Source organism: Octopus bimaculoides, chromosome 2 (assembly GCF_001194135.2).
Source record: "Octopus bimaculoides isolate UCB-OBI-ISO-001 chromosome 2, ASM119413v2, whole genome shotgun sequence".
In the NCBI taxonomy this organism is placed as follows: Eukaryota; Metazoa; Mollusca; class Cephalopoda; order Octopoda; family Octopodidae; genus Octopus; species Octopus bimaculoides.
The window spans coordinates 175,662,577-175,672,576 of NC_068982.1; the positions used below are offsets into that span (position 1 = coordinate 175,662,577).

General features: G+C 39.0%; 1 protein-coding gene across 13 annotated transcripts in view; it reads right to left on the minus strand.

The window, feature by feature from the left end:
• LOC106882686 (vitamin D3 receptor) overlaps positions 1–10,000 on the minus strand; it is a 761,413-nt gene that overhangs the window by 257,932 nt on the left and 493,481 nt on the right. The window contains exon 1 of one of the 13 annotated variants that reach the window (XM_052965750.1): positions 418–510. The exons of the other annotated variants lie outside the window; for them this stretch is intronic. The gene's annotated coding sequence lies outside the window, so the exon portion shown is untranslated. Of the gene's footprint in view, positions 1–417; positions 511–10,000 lie in introns of those variants that run through there. 13 annotated transcript variants of the gene reach the window in all.

Below are 10,000 nucleotides of genomic sequence, written 5' to 3' on the forward strand. Positions count from 1 at the left end.
TACCGCCAGCGAGTAGATAGGGCTCTTAATTGTAGATTTTAAATATTTGAGAGACAACAATGCATAAATCGTAATTTTTAAAAGAGCAATGAATTCTGGGTGATTAGAATATAACGTAGCATGAATTTAGGAAGCTTAGAAAATGAATAAGCATGAATTTAAGACAACAACTGAATTCAATTGAATTTCATGGGAAAAGCAATGTTGTGTAAGACATTTATTGTGTGTGTGTGTGTGTGTATGTGTGTATATATTCATGAACATACATACACATATGTGTGTGTGTACATATATGTGCCTGTGTGTATTTACATACACACTCACACAAACAATATATAAACATATATACATGTGTGTGAAATCTGATCAAGAGAACTCAACCAGTAAGTTAATATGCTAGAAGATCAAAATAGTTACTGCTTGGTTCTTAGTTCCTTCTGCAGAAGTCAATGACCTGCATTTCTAGTTGCTGGTTGTTAGTTCATTCAACAGATGTCAACGACCTAAGTGTCTCTACTGATGAATCAAAACCTGTTGTCTGCATCACATAATATTTTTACAAATCACAAATCAACATTTAGACTGTGCCTAATATACCAAAGATAGCTCTGTTGAAGCAAAATTAATAAATTAAATACAGCCACTGCAATAAAATCACAAGAATAACATTGCATACTCTCACAAAGATGCATGCACTTTTAGTGTTTTATTATTGTTACAATCATTTATGCATTTATATTTTGATCAAACCAGCAACATGGAGTTAGCTAACTGAAGAGTCAGTCACCTAGCTCTGGATGTGTGAGTGTGTATGCATGCGTGCATGTGTATATGTATGATCTATCTATCTATCTATCTATCTATCTACTGATCCATGCTACCGGTACTGGTGCTTCTACAGCACCAGCCCAAGTGCATTTCACAGGTGCCAGTGCCACGTAAAATGCACTGGTGCTGGTGCCACATAAAATGCACTAGTACCAGTGCTGCTTAAACGCACTTGTGCCAGTGGCATGCAAAATGCATGCAGCACACTCTGTAAAGTGGTTGGCATTAGGAGGGGCATCCAGCTGTAGATAGAAACCATGCCACAACAGACAAATGGTTTCTGGCCAGCTCCTGTCAAACTGTCCAACTCATGCCAGCATGGAAAATGAACGTTAGACGATGATAATGATATATATATTCTTTTATTCTTTAACTTGTTTCAGTGATATGACTGCAACCATACTGGAGCACTGCTTTGAAGGGTTTTAGTTGAACAAATCGACCCAGAACATTTTTTTTTTATTGCCTAGCACTTATTCTATTGGTTACCTTGGCCAAACCACTATGATACAGGGACATAAACACACCAACACCAGTTGTCAAGCAGTGATGGGTGGGGGGGTTGAGACAAACAATTATGATGGGCTTCTTTCAGTTTCCGTCTACCAAATCCACTCACAGGACTTTGGTCAGCCTGAGGCTATAGAAGAAGACACTTGCCCATTTGGACTGAACCCAGAACCACGTGGTTGGGAAGCAAACTTCTTACCACACAGCCACACCTGCACCTACATATATATATGTGTTGCAAGTAAGCATGTGTATGTAATAATCTTCATCATTTAATGTCCACTTATCCATTTTTGCATGGGTTGGACAGAGTTTCTACAGCCCAATGCCCTTTCTGTCACCAACACTCAGCTGTTTCCAAGTAAGACAATATTTCTCCATAACCAAACCAGTTTTCACAGAAGACTAAACAAAGAACACCACTCCCTTGACTATGATATTTGTTTACAACTATCACAAAAAGTCAAGGTAACAGACAGTGAGACTCACACATATACAAACACACACGCACACACAGTTGACTGTTTCATTACTGGGAGAATTCAAGGAAAAATTAAAAAAATTCTTTATGAGAGATAAATACCATTTAATAGACATGGTAACTTAAATACGCGCTACTATTAGTTTCATGCTGTGAAAACAATAAATTTGCCTGTTTACTGAATCTTCACAGCATTAAACTAATAGTAGCTCGTATTTAAGTTACCATGTCTATTAAATGAGACATAAACACGCACGCACGCACACACACGTATTGATATAATATATCTTATTATTTCACTTAGGCATAATAATCTGGTGTTAGAAATCTACAGACAGCTGAAAGCTAATGAAGTTCATGAGATAATTTCTTATTCCCTTGTCATTTATTTAATTTATTATATATATAATATATATATACATGCAAGGTAATTCAAAATGAATCATATGAAAGGAAAAACACATGTGAATGTTGTAATGAATACATTGTGCTCATTGTTATATCTCACCTTACTGACAACATCTCTGTAGATGCTTATATGGCTCTCACAAGACATCCATCAACACCTAGATTCCTCTGTGACCATCAGAACACAGTAAGAGGTATTCTGTCATACCTAAAGATATATGCCTATATATACAGATACGTATGCACAATGTTAAAATCCCGCTATTCTAGTTTTTGTTTTCATATCTGAAATTTCTTTTATAATTCTACTACAGAATCCACTAAAAAAACTCAGTCATCAGCATATAGGAATTCTCATGGCAACGAGTCCTTAAAGTCCTATACCATAGCCTGGATGATTATAATGAACAAAAGGAGGCTGAGGCATAAGTCCTGATGTACCTCTACTTCACACTCATTTATCGTTATACTAATTACTACCTTTCATTTTTCTGCAACATGTCCTGTACAGCTCTCATAAGACATTTATTTACCCCTAGCTTCCTCAACAACCATCAGCATCCAGAGCATGGAACCCAGTCAAAAAACTTCTCTAGGTTGACAAGTGCCTAGTATAGAAGCTTTCTCCTGGCTAGATACTTCCCCTGGAGTCGTCTCATTCAGAAGATGGCATCAGCAGAAGCTCCAGCACTTCTTGAGGCACAAAACCAAACTCCATCGCATTGGTTTTAATAGTTTTCTTAATCAGTTGCAATATTATCCTTTCAGTCTATTACACAATAATTATAAGCACCAAATGCGGAAAGCAAAGAAACAGGCATGTATCACATAGCAAGTGATTATGTTATGGAGATCTTGTCCAATCTCCACAATTTCAAATTGAGCAGTAAATATATTTTTTGTACTTCATCATCATCATTGTTGTTTAACATCTTCTTTCCATGCTGGCATGGGTTAGACAGTTTGACTGAGGACTGGCAAGCCAGAAGGCTGTAGCAGGCACCAATCTGATCTGGCAAGATTTCTACAGCTGAATGCCCTTTCTAATGCCAACCACTCTGAGAGTGTAATGGACGTTTTTTATGTACTATCGGCACAAGGGCCGGTCAGGTGGTACTGGCATCAACCACAATAGACTGGTGCTTTTTATGTGCCACCAGCACAAGACCACGCACAAATGGTGCTTTTTATATGTCACCGGCATGGGTGCCAGTCATTGTTGTGGCCAATGCCAATTGGCCACAACAATGACTTCCCTTGACTCAACAGATCTTCGCAAGCACAGTTTATTGCTCAATAATTGAAGGGTACTCTTAAATGGGCCAGTTATGCAGCACTGGCATAGGCCACGGTTACGGTCTCACTTGGCTTGCTGGGATTTGTCAAGCACACCATATCTTCAAAGGTCTCGGTCACTTGTCATTGCCTCCATGAGGCCCAGCATTAGAAGGTTGTGCTTCACCACCTCATCCCAGGTCTTCTTGGGTCTACCTCTTCCACAGGTTCCCTCAACCGCTAGGGTGTGGCACTTTTTCACACAGCTGTCCTTATCCATATGCAACACATGACCATGCCAGTGCAGTTATCTCCCTTGTACACCACATCTGATGCTTCTTATGTCCAAGTTTTCTCTCAGGGTGCTTACACTATATCATGTATGCACACTGACATTATACATCTAGCAGAGTATACTAGCTTCATTTTTTGCAAGCTTATGTATTTCCTCAGCAATCATGACCCATGTTTCACTGCCATGTAGCATGGCTGTTTTGCACACATGCGTCATACAGTCTACCTTTTACACTGAGCAAGAGGCCATTTGTCACCAGCAGAGGTAGGAGCTTTCTGAACTTTGCCCAGGCTATTTTTATTCTAGCAGCTACACTCTCCGAGCATCTACCCCAGCTACTGACTTGGACACCTGGGTAACGGAAGCTATCAACTACTTCTAGTCTCTCTCCCTGGCATGTGAGGGAAGCTGTTTCTTGCACATTTTCAGTGTTTATTGCCCCTGAGCATTTGCCACACACAAAAACTATCTTCTCAGTTAACCTTCCTTGATGTATTATAGATATATCAATTATTTACTATTTATTTTTTTTATTACTAATGAGTATTTATTCATAATAAAAGGTTCTGTAAAATTATTATCAATATGGAAGTGACAGGCTTCAGTATGTTCAGGCATATCTCTGGCTGGTACAAATGCAGATCCACCCTACACATCTCCCATGACAAACTGTCACCTCTCATTATAACATCCATCATGTCATGGCAACTTCCCCCACACCACTAAACAATCACCTCTTTTTTTGAGCCCAATAACATAGCTAGAGTGGGGCAGAGGGGTAGTCCATCTAGGGCAGCCCTTTTATGGGGGTGGCACCACTTTTGGGTCTGCTGTATGCAAGATGTATTTGGGTGGGAGATAACAAACTGAAGGACTGCCCTGGGCAGCACACGCTCTTGCTACACTAGAGCTTGAGCCCTCTCCTAGTGCTCCAGAAATTCTTTAGTTGATAATCTGCACCCATCACGGCGACTCACAACAGTTCCTTCACCTCTAATGACAACATCCATAACCTTTAACACCAAATTTCACCACTCTACTCATTACAATCAAGGTGTAAAAAAAGAATAAAGGTAAGACATCAACAAATGAGACATGGACTTTATACTCCTTAATACTGATACTCTAAGTGAGCAGTTACTCTGAATAAAAACTGATACACTTTTATATTTGCATGTTTTTGTGTGTACGCACATCATCATCATCATCATCATTTAACGTCCGCTTTCCATGCTAGCATGGGTTGGACGATTTGACTGAGGACTGGTGAAACCGGATGGCAACACCAGGCTCCAATCTAATTTGGCAGAGTTTCTACAGCTGGATGCCCTTCCTAACGCCAACCACTCAGAGAGTGTAGTGGGTGCTTTTACGTGTCACCCGCACGAAAACGGCCACGCTTGAAATGGTGTCTTTTATGTGCCACCCGCACAAGAGCCAGTCCAGGGGCACTGGCAAAATAATGAGAATGTATTAGAAACTAAACTGATTTTTTGCTGGGAAGGAAAAAATTCTGGAAATGAAGATAAGTGCTACCAAACTGTAGAAACAAACAGGGTTCACATTGCACAAGAACATACACAGTTAGCAAAGTGCTATCAGTGGAGTCAACTCTTATGCAGAAACCAGTGAGAGAAATCATGACAGCCAGCTTTGGAATCTTACTTCACAATTGCATTTGGGCATGAAAGAGACCCTCATTACAAAAAAAAAACAAAAAAAAAACTGAAGACTGGGATTGGGATTTGATAAACCAATTTGTTAGATGTATGAACTGCTATTAGCCAAACTATGTTTTATCTTCATACTTCAACCAAACACAAATAAACTTCCTCTATTGTCCTATTTCATAAGCAGATGTCAATGACCTCAACTGTCTACTGATGAATCTAAACCTGTTGTGTAAATGAACTTTTTACATGCCAGAAAACAACATTTAGGCTGTATCTAATGCAGCAGTCTAATACGTAAATTAATCAATATCTTTTTATTTCTATTTTCAAGTAAAACATAGAAACAGATATACATCCACTCGCATTTTATCCTAAAAGACAAAATAAAAGACAGGAAAAAATTACAATGGAGAAGACAAATGAAATATGTTGCATTGACATGATATTTTTTATAAAACTGCAGCATTAAGTTCAACGGACATCAAACTGACAGGATTTATCGAGTACAGAATAAGCTGCAACCAAAATACCTGACTGACAATGTATTGTCACAGCAGTGAAAAGTGCAGGTAACATCTAGCAGACAAAGATCTTATCAGTGCAGTGGAAGTGCATGGGGTACCACATAGATTTTCTCAAAGCAAACAAAGTGCAAGTTGTAATTCATATTAAGCACATTTTCTCACCAAACGGGGAAATATAGGTCATACTTATCAAGCAACATTTTGTTACTGTTATTTTTTGTTTGTTTATTTGTCAAGTGCACCCACTAGACAAACACACATAATATGTGCCAATGAAGGAACAACTGAATGGTAACATGACCTGCTAAAAATAGCAGCCAAATCTCTGAAAAACCACATCTGCTTTTTTAGTTTTTTTTAAAGGAAGGAAATGTTGAATGAAGTAGTCTTGGATATATAAAAACATGCGGATGGTTATAACTTTGCTTGTAATCAATACCTTTGATCATTTCCTTGCTTAGTTCTCGTCTGAAGGTAAACAACAACATATTCTATATTTAAAATAAAAGGTGATCACATGGATAGGTAAACCACAACAAGACCATACCTACTAAAATTTATACAGTCACATCCATTTAAACCAGTTCCTTTCTTTCTCTCACAAGTACTATTTCTGCAACAACAATAGCAGTCTCTGTAATTGTAGTAGCAATACGAATACATAAGGTACCTACACAACTCGTGCACACCAAGTCAATTCCACAGCTCCATAAAGAACACTACATTCCCAATAATACTTACCCACAAATACAATCCTACCTGAATTACATTCTTCACATGAGTTTTCTCCCACTTCATGAATTTTGTACCAATTAAGCCGGTCATTGACAATATTAAAACTATTCAAATGTACTCACTAACCCACCAACAGTTTATGTGAAATCATAGAAAATAAAAACAAAAAAGGCTAGGGACACATACCTCTTTCTTCAATTAATTACTCAAAGAAAGATTGGTATTGCAGTATAACAAGTCGTTGTCGTCGTCATTTAACGTCCGCTTTCCATGCTAGCATGGGTTGGACGATTTGACTGAGGACTGGTGAACCGGATGGCTACACCAGGCTCCAATCTGATTCGGCAGAGTTTCTACAGCTGGATGCCCTTCCTAACACCAACCACTCCGAGAGTGTAGTGGGTGCTTTTACATGCCACCGGCACGAAGGCCAGCCAGGCAGTACTGGCAATGTAGAGTGAATGATAAAGCAGCAGATAATTAATACACGGGTTCAAATTCACCAATAGCAACATGGTGTAGTTCATCAAGCTGTTTATTTAGCAGCTATTAGCTCTTACTAGGAAACTTCCCTTTGTATGTATATATAACCCATGCCAGCATGGAAAATAAATGTAAATGATGATGATGATATATATATATATAGCTGTGCAGTTAGGAAACTCACTTTGTAACCATGTGGTTTTGGGTGGCATCTTTGACAAGTACTTCTATAGCCCCAAGCAGATTAATGCTTTCTGAGTGAATTTAGTAGACAAAATCTGTGTGAAAGCTCTACGTGTGTACGTGTGTGTGTGTGTGTGTGTGTGTGTGTGTGTGTTGTCTCCTCACACTTCCCAACCAGAGTTGGTTACTTTATGTCCCTATAACTTAGTGGTTCACCAAAAGAGTACAACAGAAGGACCAAGCTTTAAAATAATTACTGGGGTTGAACAGTTTTGACCCTTTAAAGTAGAGCCAGCATGACTGAAGTTCAGTGGCTAAAACAAGTAAAAGAAAAGATATATATATACATATATAGTTATAAATGATATACATATATGTGTATAATATAAATAAGAAATATCATCATCATCGTTTAATGTCTGTTTTCCATGCTGGCATGGGTTGGATGGTTTGACAGGAACTGGTAAGGCCAGGAGCCATACCTGCTCCATTATCTGTTTGGCATGATTTGTATGACTGGATGGCATTCCTAATGCCAACCACTTTATAGAATGTACAAGTTACTTTTTACATGACACCAGCACCATAAATCTTCTAATATAATAATGAGCATGGAGTGCCTTTGGATTTAATTATCCCTTAGAGGCTTTAAACGCCTCTAACTGATACCTACAGTATATATATATATATTCGTCCAGAATCACGGAGGAGGAAGTGGAGAGAAAATTGTAATTCAGTGAAGGAGAAGTAGTGTGGGTAATATCTCTGACTGAGAGGGAGTGAGAGAAAGTAATAGCAATGAGAAAGGAAGGGGTTATAGATGAATAAGGAAGGAAGGGGTGAAAAAAAAAAAGTCAGTGTTTCAACTCTGTGTGAGTATATGTGTGTATGTGTGTGCGTGTACAAGGGAAGTATGCGAATGTTTGTATGTGTGATTATTATGTACCATATTTATATATAAAATACTACAATTAACTGTCATTATTGACGGCACATGGTCAGCTAGTATATATATAAAATATATAATCTAAATAAATACATATATGTATAAATGTAATATGAATATATATATATATGTGGTACAATAATTGTCATAGGGGGAAAAACTACAAGTAGTTGATAGCTTCCGTTACCTAAGTGACCAAGTCAGTAGTAGGGATGGATGCTCTGAGAGTGTAGCTACTAGAATAAGAATAGCCTGGGCAAAGTTCAGAGAGCTCCTACTTCTGCTGGTGACAAAGGGCCTCTTGCTCAGTGTAAAAGGTAGACTGTATGACGCATGCATGTGAACAGCCATGCTACATGGCAGTGAAACATGGGCCATGACTGCTGAGGACATGTGTAAGCTTGCAAGGAATGAAGCCAGTATGCTCCGCTGGGTGTGTAATGTCAGAGTGCATACACGGCAGAATGTATGTGCCCTGAAAGAAAAGTTGGACTTAAGAAGCATCAGATGTGGTATGTAAGAGAGACGACTGCGCTGGTATGCTCATGTGTTACATATGGATGAGGACAGCTGTGTGAAAAGTGTCACACCCTAGCAGTAGAGGGAACCCGTGGAAGAGGTAGATCCAGGAAAATCCGAGATGAAGTGGGGAAACATGACCTTCGAACATTGGGCCTCGTGGAGGTGATGACATGTGACCGAGACCTTTGGAAATATGTTGTGCTTGAGAAGATCCGGCAAGCCAAGTGAGACCGTAACTGTGGCCTATACCAGTGCAGCATAACTAGCTCATTTAAGAGTACCCTTCAATCATTGAGCAATAAACTGTGCTTGCGAAGACGTGCTGAGTCAATGAAATTGTCGTCGTGGCTGATGACAGTACCACCTAATTGGTACCTGTGCTGGTGGCAAGTAAAAAGCAAGATTCAAGCGTGGTTGATGCCAGTGGCACATTAAAAGCACAATTTGAGTGTGATCGTTGCCAGTGCCGCCTGACTGGCTCCTGTGCCGGTATCATGTAAAAAGCACCATTCAAGCGCAGTTGTTGCCAGTGCCGCTTGACTGGCCCTCATGCCAGTGGCATGTAAAAAGTAACCACTACACTCTCGGAAATTCCGCAAAGCATTTTGCCTGGCATGTAGAAACTTTGCCAGACCAGATCGGAGCCTAGAACAGCCTTTTGGCTTGCCAGCCCTCAGTCAAACCGTCCAACCCATGCCAGCATGGAAAGCGGACGTTAAATGATGATGATGACATATATATATACACACAAATAGGTATATATATACACGTACACATATGGGTGTATAGAAATGTTTGTGTGTGTAGTTCTAAAATTGGTTGGAATTGGTCACATTGGGTAAGCTACTTTTATTATAGCCTTGAGTGAAATTCAATAGAAAGAAACTCTATGGGAGTCTATTGTATGCGTGTGTGCGTACATACGTACATATGATGTATATATGTATATATGTATATGAGTGCGTGCACACACACAGATATATATGACAAATTACAATAAATACGAGTTTATCATAATTTCTCCTACATTTGCTTTGTATATCATAACAAATAATACAAAAAAATGTAGTAGTTGTTTAACCACTATACAAGAAGAAAACTGGACAATGATAATCTATGTGGAACACTAAACTTAAC